This window comes from Vespa mandarinia, chromosome 10 (assembly GCF_050613455.1).
Source record: "Vespa mandarinia isolate Hongniang chromosome 10, ASM5061345v1, whole genome shotgun sequence".
Classification (NCBI taxonomy): domain Eukaryota; kingdom Metazoa; phylum Arthropoda; class Insecta; order Hymenoptera; family Vespidae; genus Vespa; species Vespa mandarinia.
Window position 1 is genome coordinate 3,262,571 of NC_140819.1, and position 9,930 is coordinate 3,272,500.

At 31.0% G+C, this 9,930-nt stretch overlaps 1 protein-coding gene across 6 annotated transcripts in view; it reads left to right on the forward strand.

Annotated features, from left to right (window-relative positions):
• NLG-4 (neuroligin 4) overlaps positions 1–9,930 on the forward strand; it is a 230,188-nt gene that overhangs the window by 120,051 nt on the left and 100,207 nt on the right. The gene's annotated exons all lie outside the window — the stretch shown is intronic.

The following is a 9,930-nucleotide window of genomic DNA, read 5'->3' on the forward strand; positions in this document are numbered from 1 at the left end:
TTGTCTGTAAAAAAGAAAGAAAGAAATTTATTTTTATTTTACGAATTATTACTTTACGTCGTATTACGTTTCGATATAAATTAAAAAAAAAAAAGAAAAAAAAAAGAAGAAGAAGAAAAAACGATAAAGAAAAGAAGATGAAATAAAATGATTTTCATTATTAAATAAATGTACGAAAATAAATCTTTCATTTTTTATTTATATAATATTTCTTTTTCGAAACCTTTCATCCTTTCATTCATTCCTTTCTCTCTCTCTCTCTCTCTCTCTCTTTCTCTCTCTCTCTCTCTCTCTCTCTCTCTCTCTCTCTTTCGGTTATATTAATTAAAAAATATAATTTACAAGAGTTAGCCGATGCAAAAAGCTATTACGAAGAGTTCCTACGTGTATATATATATATATATATATATATATATATATAAAACTACATATATGCTTACTTTTTTACTTTTTTCCTTCTTTTTTTTTTAACATTAGAGTAGCTTCCTTCGAACTAATTCAAAGTAGCAAAGAGATCATATTAATGTGGTGCGCCGTGTCTGTAAAACGTATGGCGTCGAGTAGAACGTAAAGCCACACCCTCTTTGGCCCGGGGATGCGGATGGTGCAACGTTTTCTCGTAGTCGCGAGTCCTCTCGTTAGCCAACTCTCATGTCGGTGTTTATTTACGTTAGCCGAAACTCCGTACATGTTAATTAGCAGATATGTTTCGCAGGAGGGATTAACTCTAAATCAGGTAGACCGGTCGAAGTTATTTTTCGATTTAGAATTCGTAATCCTATCATATCTCGTTTGCGATGACGCGCGTAAATCATCTTAATCAAATTTAATAGAGAAATAACAATTTCTTTTTTTCTATTATATATCGATATAATTAAGAATAAAGATCAATTGGCAAAATTTATGACCTCAACAATGCGATAAAATGATATTACGTTTTGTTTTCTTGTTTCTTTTTTTTTTCTTTTTCTTTTTCTTTTTCTTTTTCTTTTTCTTTTTCTTAATAATTCGTTTGATTTCTCAAACAAATAGATTTTTCAGTATATATAGATCAAGGTTAATTATAATTACATGCAATTAAAATTCAAAGCAAATATTTCATATAATCGATCCAAAGTAAGTAGCTATTTACACGTGAGACACGAATCTAATTTAAATATAATTCAAAAGGAAACTTCATGTAACTCTTTTTTTTTCAAGATTTTCTTATATTAACAAGCGAGAAAAAAAAAGAAGAAAAAAATGAGGATGTAATTGAATATTTGAAAAAACAATCTTACTTGACTATACCGGGCAGTACGTTAAATTAACGACATGTTCGCGAGAACGACATCCCCATTCCAATTTCTTTTCACCCTCTCAGTTACACTTTCAGAGCCCACACCCATTCCTTTCTTGAACACGCGGCTCGAGTTTATATTTTCCCAGGGATGTTTTCGACGGGAAGTACTCGGGAATGGAGACAAAATATTGGCGGTCGGGAATTACGCCGGAGAAAATTTCGAACAAATATTTGCCTCGTGAACGTAACCGAATAGCGAACGAAGACGATCGTACACGAATACTGAGTGAGAGGAACAGACCTTTGACGTGGACACAAAATAGACAAAATAGACAAAATAGAAAAGGGACTAACCCTTTTTTCGATCCTGCAAGCTCAAAGAACCATATTTTTTTTCCTTTTCTTTTTCTTTTTTCCTTTTTATTTTTCTTTCCTCTTTTTATTTCTAGTTGATCCAGTGAATATAACAACGAAGTTACCTTTCATGACTCGTATATACCTTTTCGATTAATTTTCTCAAAACTCATTCGAATATCGTTTCGGTAAATTAAACTCGCTATTTCTTTTTGAATAGAGTAGATATAATATAACATATCATAAAAATAAATCGATATATCCTCTTTTAAAGAAGAACACGCAATTTTTTTTTCCTTCCCATGATAAATATTAAAAATATTTTATTAAACGAACAACTTTATATTTATAAGATATAAGCTTTAAGAAAAAAAGAACAAAAGCAAAAACCAAAAACAAAAGAAAAACCGAAGAAAAAAAAAGAAACAAATAATGACTTTATTACGAGAGAACGTAATAGCTTTCACCATAGATGATCTACTTATTTAGTTAACGTGTTAAAAACTACAGTGATATAATAATATCAACGTATGTATTTATGTGTATATAATGTATATATATATATATATATATATATATATATATATATTAACACGAGTCACTAGGTATAGAAACGTACGTGGCAATTTTGTAGCACGAGCTTGACCGTGTCGACGGTATCTGCTTTCCAATTACGCTGACTGACTCAAGATAAGTGGTGGTTACGGTTACGGTTAGACGGCTACGCCTTACGTCACAACGCGAAGCACCCTCGCGTGCACAACTCCAACACCTATCTCTATCTCTCTCTCTCTCTCTCTCTCTCTCTCTCTCTCTCTCTCTCTCTCCATTTCTCTCTTCATCTCTCTCTCCCTCTCTCTACGATGTAGCACATTTCCACGCGTTAATATCCACCCCTCTGGTCATAATTAGCAGAGATATATTACACTCGACTAGCGTGCACCGACTGAGACTGCCTGGACTTTGCCGACGGGTTGGATAACCGTCTCTGGATAGCTCATTAAACGTCGAGTTCTTGCGAATACAGTTTGCCCTGTACATATTCATTCAAACCCTCTTTACTTACGAGACATTTTTTGCAAGAACGAGACGACCATCGTTACAATTTTATTTTATTTACGAACTCAATGATACATATATTTGCTTTAATAAAGGTAATAACGTTGGACTACAGTTAATTATTATCAACGATAATAAGTAGTAATATACGGATATAATGCATATAGACGTAATGGAAAGTAATATTGGATTCGTGGATAATTAGCCGCTAAAGAAATGTCAATAAATAACTTGTACTTCCATAAAGGTATATCGGGCATAAAATTATAATCATATGGAAACATTAGTAACTTAAATGATGTGGAAACAGATAATGAAGTCGTTCAGATGTAACGCCAAATAATACTGATATTAAATTTATCCATTCATTTCCTACGAATTCTTATTATCTTCTAACTCGAATATGTAGACGGATATAACATTGTTTTTCGTTTAAATTAATAAATAAAATTTCAAATTTAGAAATTCAAGTTTAAATTAATAATTCAAGAAACGTTATATAGATTTCTTTAAATCAATAAAAAGAAAATTTCATTTAATACAATTATTATTGTTATATTGTATTATTAAACAATATCATCGTTTTCACGTAGTATTTCCTTTTACTTTTATAGTAATTTTTTATTAATGTAATAAAAAATTATTAATGGAATAATTTTAAATTCGTTCTGTTCGAATTCATGCAATTAGAACAATTCCTAGCATCTCTCTTTCCACTTTCGTATTATGACGCAACGAGTAATACCCCTCTATACCCGAGAATTTCGTGCCTTTTGCATTATACGCTCTCTCGATTTGCCTCCCTCTCGATAACGAGCTCCCTGTTACGGTTACAACCTATCGTGTTGCCGTTTATGAGCGGCTTATTGCGTTATACAGCTTCCCGGAGAGTCGCTGGAGCTTAGTTTTACCGATGACGACGCAACAACAAGTATGTACATATTGTCATTTTAATATAAATGCACTCAGACATGCTTTGATTTTCTACGTATTTATGATAAAAATAGATAATTAAAGGATCGATATCAAAGAAAGAAATTTTTAACTTTTACATTCGTTTTTCTTTTCTCTAATTATATTTCCGAGAAAAAAATATCATTATCTGCCAAAAAAAAAAGAAAGTGGCGCATTTTTATTCATTTTTCATTATTTTTATTCAATTTTTATTCAAATGACGGACCTTATATAAAAATATAATATAAAAAGTGTCCACCGTCATACATACTTATTAACGATTACTATAGAATAAAAAAAGAAAAAAAAAAAAAGAAAAATACGAGATTTTCTCGTAACAAGCGTACGCACCATTTATTTTATATATATATATATATAAAGAGAGATAGAGAGAGAGAGAGAGAGTAAAAAGAGAATACAAAAAGGTATTACGTGTGTTTCGCCACACAATCCCATTCAAATGCGTGCCTCTTCGTTCGGTACCGTGAGAAGAATATCCCATGGTTATGCTCGGGTTTCTCCAACCGAAAAAAATATTTTTCATCGGTAAAATTGAAAAAAACATCGTGATCAACGCGTGGGAAACGCGCGTTGTCTGTCTCCTATGTACCAGGATAAATTGGCTATCCGCATCACGTTACACTTTCCGCATCCGATTACACCCGTTCTTCATTAAAAATTGAACTTGAATATCGATAATAATATATCGGAGAAGTAGTCCTTAACAAAAAGAAAAACAAAAAAAAAAAAAAAAAAGAAAAAGAAAAAAAGGAAGAAAGAAAAAAAATATAATTAAAAGAAGAAAAGAAACGGGAAAGACGTTTCATGTTTCGAGAAAAATATTCTTTTGACGATTATCTTGCAAAAAATTTTTTTCCCCATCTTCTCGTTACTTTTTTTGTTCTTTTTTTGTTTCTTTTTTTGTTTTTTTTGTTTCTTTTTCTTTTTTTTTTTTTGTAAGAAAACCAACAAATATCCAACAGATTCTCTTAAGGGATATTACTGAAGTTTATTCTGAAGAAAAAAAAGAAGGAAAACAAACAAACAAAAGAAGAGAAAAGCGTCATAATTGTTATCAATTAAAATTAATCATCAATAATGAATCTTTTGTCAATGATTTTGAACATATAGGTAGCACACAAGTCACTTCTAATATTCTGAATATCAAATTTGGAGGTCGAAACTTGGAACATCTGCGATCGAGAGCCGGCAATCTCATACCATTAACTGTCCACCGATATATACCGGTATACCTTAACCGACAGTTCGGTGACTCTCGTGATCAATAGTGCGTTCGCGCACCGATCGAGCTCTAATTTCTAGGGACGAGCCACCGGCAGTTTCCAAGCGGTTCTACCCATAATGCTTCGGTGATTATGCTTAAACTATCGTTTAACAAGCTATTCGGATATCGATCATTTCCGGATGTGATAATTTGAACCGTACCACGACGTTATTAAAAGCCATAATCGTACTCAATTTCTCTTTCTATTTTTTCTCTCTCTCTCTCTCTCTCTCTCTCTCTCTCTCTCTCTCTCTCTCTCTCTCTCTCTTTCTTTATGTCTTCGTCTTTCTATCTGTCTGTCTGTCTGTCACTTTCTCTCTCTCTCTCTTTCTCTCTGTCTGTCTGTCTTTTTAAAGTAAAATTATTTCTTTCAAAATGTTCCTTTATTTTCATATTAATATAATTAAGCGATTTGTTTACCGACAAAAATTTGTAATTTCGTGCTTGCATATATAAAATATGGATATTATATTTTATTATGAAATAAAATAATTAAATTTTATTATCTAAAAACATTTTATGACATTTTTAATAGATTTCAAATAACAACGTTGATAATGTGTCATTAATAACTAATATAATATTATAATTAGATAATATTAAATATAATATGTGTTTGATTAAACTAAAATTATGTTTCATATGTTAATATATTAGAAACAGTATAATAATAATATTTAAACCTAAATATAGGCGATATGACGATAGAGAATCTATTGTATCGATTTAATTTAAAATGTATTATTCAATGATATCGAAATATGTCGAAATTTGAAACAACTAGTTCAGCTATATAATTTTCCTCGACTGATAAATCTAAAAGTACAAGTTAACACGTAAAGGAGAACCACCTTACAATTAGTTAACCGGTTTTCACGCACCGTCACTCGCAACGTTTGGTCGCGTTCAGAGCATAAGGTAAGAGTCGCACAGGGAGTTTCCACCGTCTCTCTACGTGCAAGGAAGGAGGAAAGAGGAAACTGTTTAGTTCTCTTTGGCAGAACTTCGTAAGACAGGAAAGCTGGCTCTTACGGCACCGAAGGATTTCCGTATGCTGAGGATTTAGTTAACGATTCCTCACGTGCGCACGCTTTCTCTCTTTCTCTCTCACACACACTTACACTCTCTCTTTCTCTCACTCTCCCCGTGCCTCTCTGAAGCCACGTAAGTTCCCTCTATCGCGCTTTAATCTACTAGAATTTAGTTACATTGTTATGTCAATATTACGCCGTTAGTAGCATTCTAATTTCTCTTGGAAATCGTCTTTGCCTTAACCTTTCCACAAAGTAAATGATAAGAGCTTTCGTTCATAGTTAAAAAAATATATTTATTTGGCTTATAATGTAGGTTAATCATTATTCCAATAGATAACAATCAATATAATTTATATACTTTCTTGTTTTAATCGTTTCTTTTGTTTTTTTCAATATAATAATAAAAAAAAAATGATTTAACGATAATCAGATATAATATAGCAACGAATACGAGAATATCTTCTTATCGTCTATATATATATATATAGATAAAACTTCAACGGTAAGTGCCATGAAAAGAAAACGATCTATTCCGGAGTAGTCTAGTAAGTAAAACGTTATGTCGAGAGAAGTTCATTCCTTTTATTCGGTCGTACGAAAAGTTTCCTTAAAATGTTCAAGTGAATTCTCATATCGTTCGTAAAAGAAATTTGAGAATGTACTTTGATATTTACATAGATCAATGGGAAAATTTGATGGGTCGTCTTAGGAAATACAATAACTCGTAGTTAAGCAAGATTTTGTTAGAGAAAATCCGAATTCCTTTGTCCTATTCGAATCCTTGGCTCTCATCGAACGAGAGGAAACTGCTCTTTCTCTAGTAGCTTTAGGCCAAGTCCGTTTCGAGGTCCATTACGGGAAACTCCTATTACAAAACCATGCCGGACCATGAAGCACGATGGCTCGAAGTTCGCGGTCGGAGATCGTCGAGCGACATTAACCGCTCGTTCTCTGGGTTTACACGGTGTTCCCGTTTGCTATACAGCCAGCTCCATTTCTCCTAACGGTCCAGTAAATATCATCGAATAATCTATCGTGTCACCTAACAGAATCTGTTTCAGAGACTACCATTCATTAACAAAGTTATTTGCCTATGTTAGAAACGTCGAAGTTGTTCCAGTGTCATTTAACTATCTATAAAATATCTTTTTTTCATACTTTCAAATGTTAACATTTATTAATATTTTTGTATTGATCTTTTGATTCATATATTTTGATTAAATCTATATGTACATAACGTGTATGATAAATATAACCTTATACGTAAATAAATGATTTATGATATTTTTCTACAATTCCTTAAGAATTGTATATTAAGAAAATAAATTTCTTTTTTTTTTTTTTTTTTTTGACGAATCAAATATAGAATTGGATTTTTTTATTTTCATATATCTCAAAAGACGTTCGTTGAGTCGTCAGATAAAAAGGAAGTGACGTATAGATGTATTACCGTACGATATATGCAAGTATTCTTTCCCCTGCTGTTTGCTATGTGCGAAAGAGCTGCAGAACGAAGTCATAAAGTTTCTAGAAGAATATCTCCCAACATTCTTTGCCATATCGTACGAAAAGCTACGGCCTTAGCTTATCTATATACCGAGTGTTCCCATTACTGAAGGTACATCTTATACGTGTATGAGTTTCTCTTATACATACGAAACGTTATCATACGTATATATATACATGTACACATATATCTATATATTTACGTATATAAAATGTAAGTATAGAGGATCATAAGAATATGTATTGAGTATGCGTTGACTTTGTTGATACGGCAGACATTGGTCGGAAAATAATGTGAATACGCTAGCATATTTTCACGTGAGCTAAAAAAAAATTTCTTAACAAAAAAAAAAAATATATATATATATATGCGTCCATACATAAAAAAAAAATATATTATAGCGATCGAATTAATGCTATTAATAAGGGGATTGATGAAATATTGAAATACCGATTCATAAAATAAACAATTTCTTTTTTTTTTTTTTTTAACTATATTCTTTCGTAATTAATTTCATTTAATTTCTTTTTCTTTCGTTTCTTTTATTTATTTTTGTTTTCTAACGCAACTATACAGTGCAATCAGATAATATTAACTCGTTACTTGGCTCGTTATATGACAGTCCAATGTAGTTCTATTTTACACGTATATCCTCGTACTTTCTTGTGTCCGTCATCTTCACCCAAAGCTTCGTACGAAGGAACACAATCGATATTTTCTTTTCTTTCTCACTGCAGCCCCGCTTACTGACAAGCGCCCTTCGCGTGGAACAATACACTATCTACATCTATGTGCGGTGTCGATACTTGAAAAGTTGAGAAGAAAGAGGATACAGAAAGAGATATATATATATATAGGGTAAGAGAAACGGAAAGAGAGAAAGATATATATATATATATATATATATATATATATATATATATATATGATAGCTATAGACAAGATACTATTGCGAGCTTGAAATGCTTACTAGTACTCATACGCCAGGACGAATCCGCCAGGATTCCGAATGAAAGGTAAAACTTGTTTCTATTTCTTACGAGTTCATTTCTTTCATTATAAATTTTCATTACTGATCTTAACACTTCGTTAAATATATCGACTTCTTCATCGAAATATTTCATTTTATTCCCTAATAATACTTCGATACAAAAATAAATGATACAAAGTTATTAGAAATTTCCTTAAGATCATTAATAATAATAATAATAATAATATCGTTTGTCTCAATATTTTTATGATAGAAGTATGATCATTTGTTTAAAAAAAAAAAAAAAAAATATTATTGAATTGAAACGTTTAAATCGATTTGAGATAACAATAAAACAAAAAGAAAAGTTAATATCTAATTGCTATTGTAAGAAAATTTTTCTACGAACTTGTATAATTATTTTAATTACTATAATGTAATTTAAACTTTTAACGGTGAAAATAATTATTTTTATTTGTATTGATTTAAAACGAATCGATTTAGAGACGATAACGAAATATCCAATTTGAATAATTCGAACGTTTGCTACGACGTGTTAATAGTGTGATCTTGATTCATAAACTATATTAATATACACACACGATGTGCTGATGATGGTGATGTTGATCATCTCGATGACGGCTATTGCGAAAGCGTTACTTCGATCAGCGGACGTAACACCAACGGAAATGATCCTGTCCAATAGGTGCACGCGTTGCTTCGCCAACTCTTGTCTGATATAATCGATCTATTTTGCTGGGTAATTGATGGATATGCACTGCGTTAATTAATAGAGACTAATAGTCTCGCGATATAGAGGCAAATAGAACTATCGATAGGCAATAGAACTATCGTCAAATATGTATATACCCGTATTATGTAGTCAACGATACATTAACCTCCGTTGTCCTCTATTATATTTCTATAATAATATATAAAAAAAAAAAAGTTAATTTATCTATCATTCCCCATATTGGAGATTTTGATTTAATATCAAAAAAAAAAAAAAAAAAAAAAAAAAAAGAAGAAAAAGAAAAAGAAAAATTACAACAACAACAACAATTTCACGATGAAACGATTCGAATATAGCATTTAGTCATAAAGTAGCGGATAAATTATATTTACTTAATCGTTTAATACCTGAAATCTCGATATTAATATTAAATATAGCCCTGTTCGATATTAATTTTCGATCTGTCCAATAATGGTCACGGATTTATTGAAAATACTTTTTCTTTCTTTTTTATTTTTTTTATTTTTTTTTTTATTTTTTTTTTTTTTTTTTGTAAAACCTCCCAAGAACATTCTTAACAAATTGAGAAACAAGAGAACAAAAAAAAGAAGAAAGAAAAAAGAAATATCAATATATTAAAAATATTATTAAATATGAGAAGTTATTATGTCGTGAACGGTATATTGCCTGGGACATAATTCGATTTTTCTTTTACAAGTAAAAGATCACTTAAAAGAACTCAAAGTACGTTA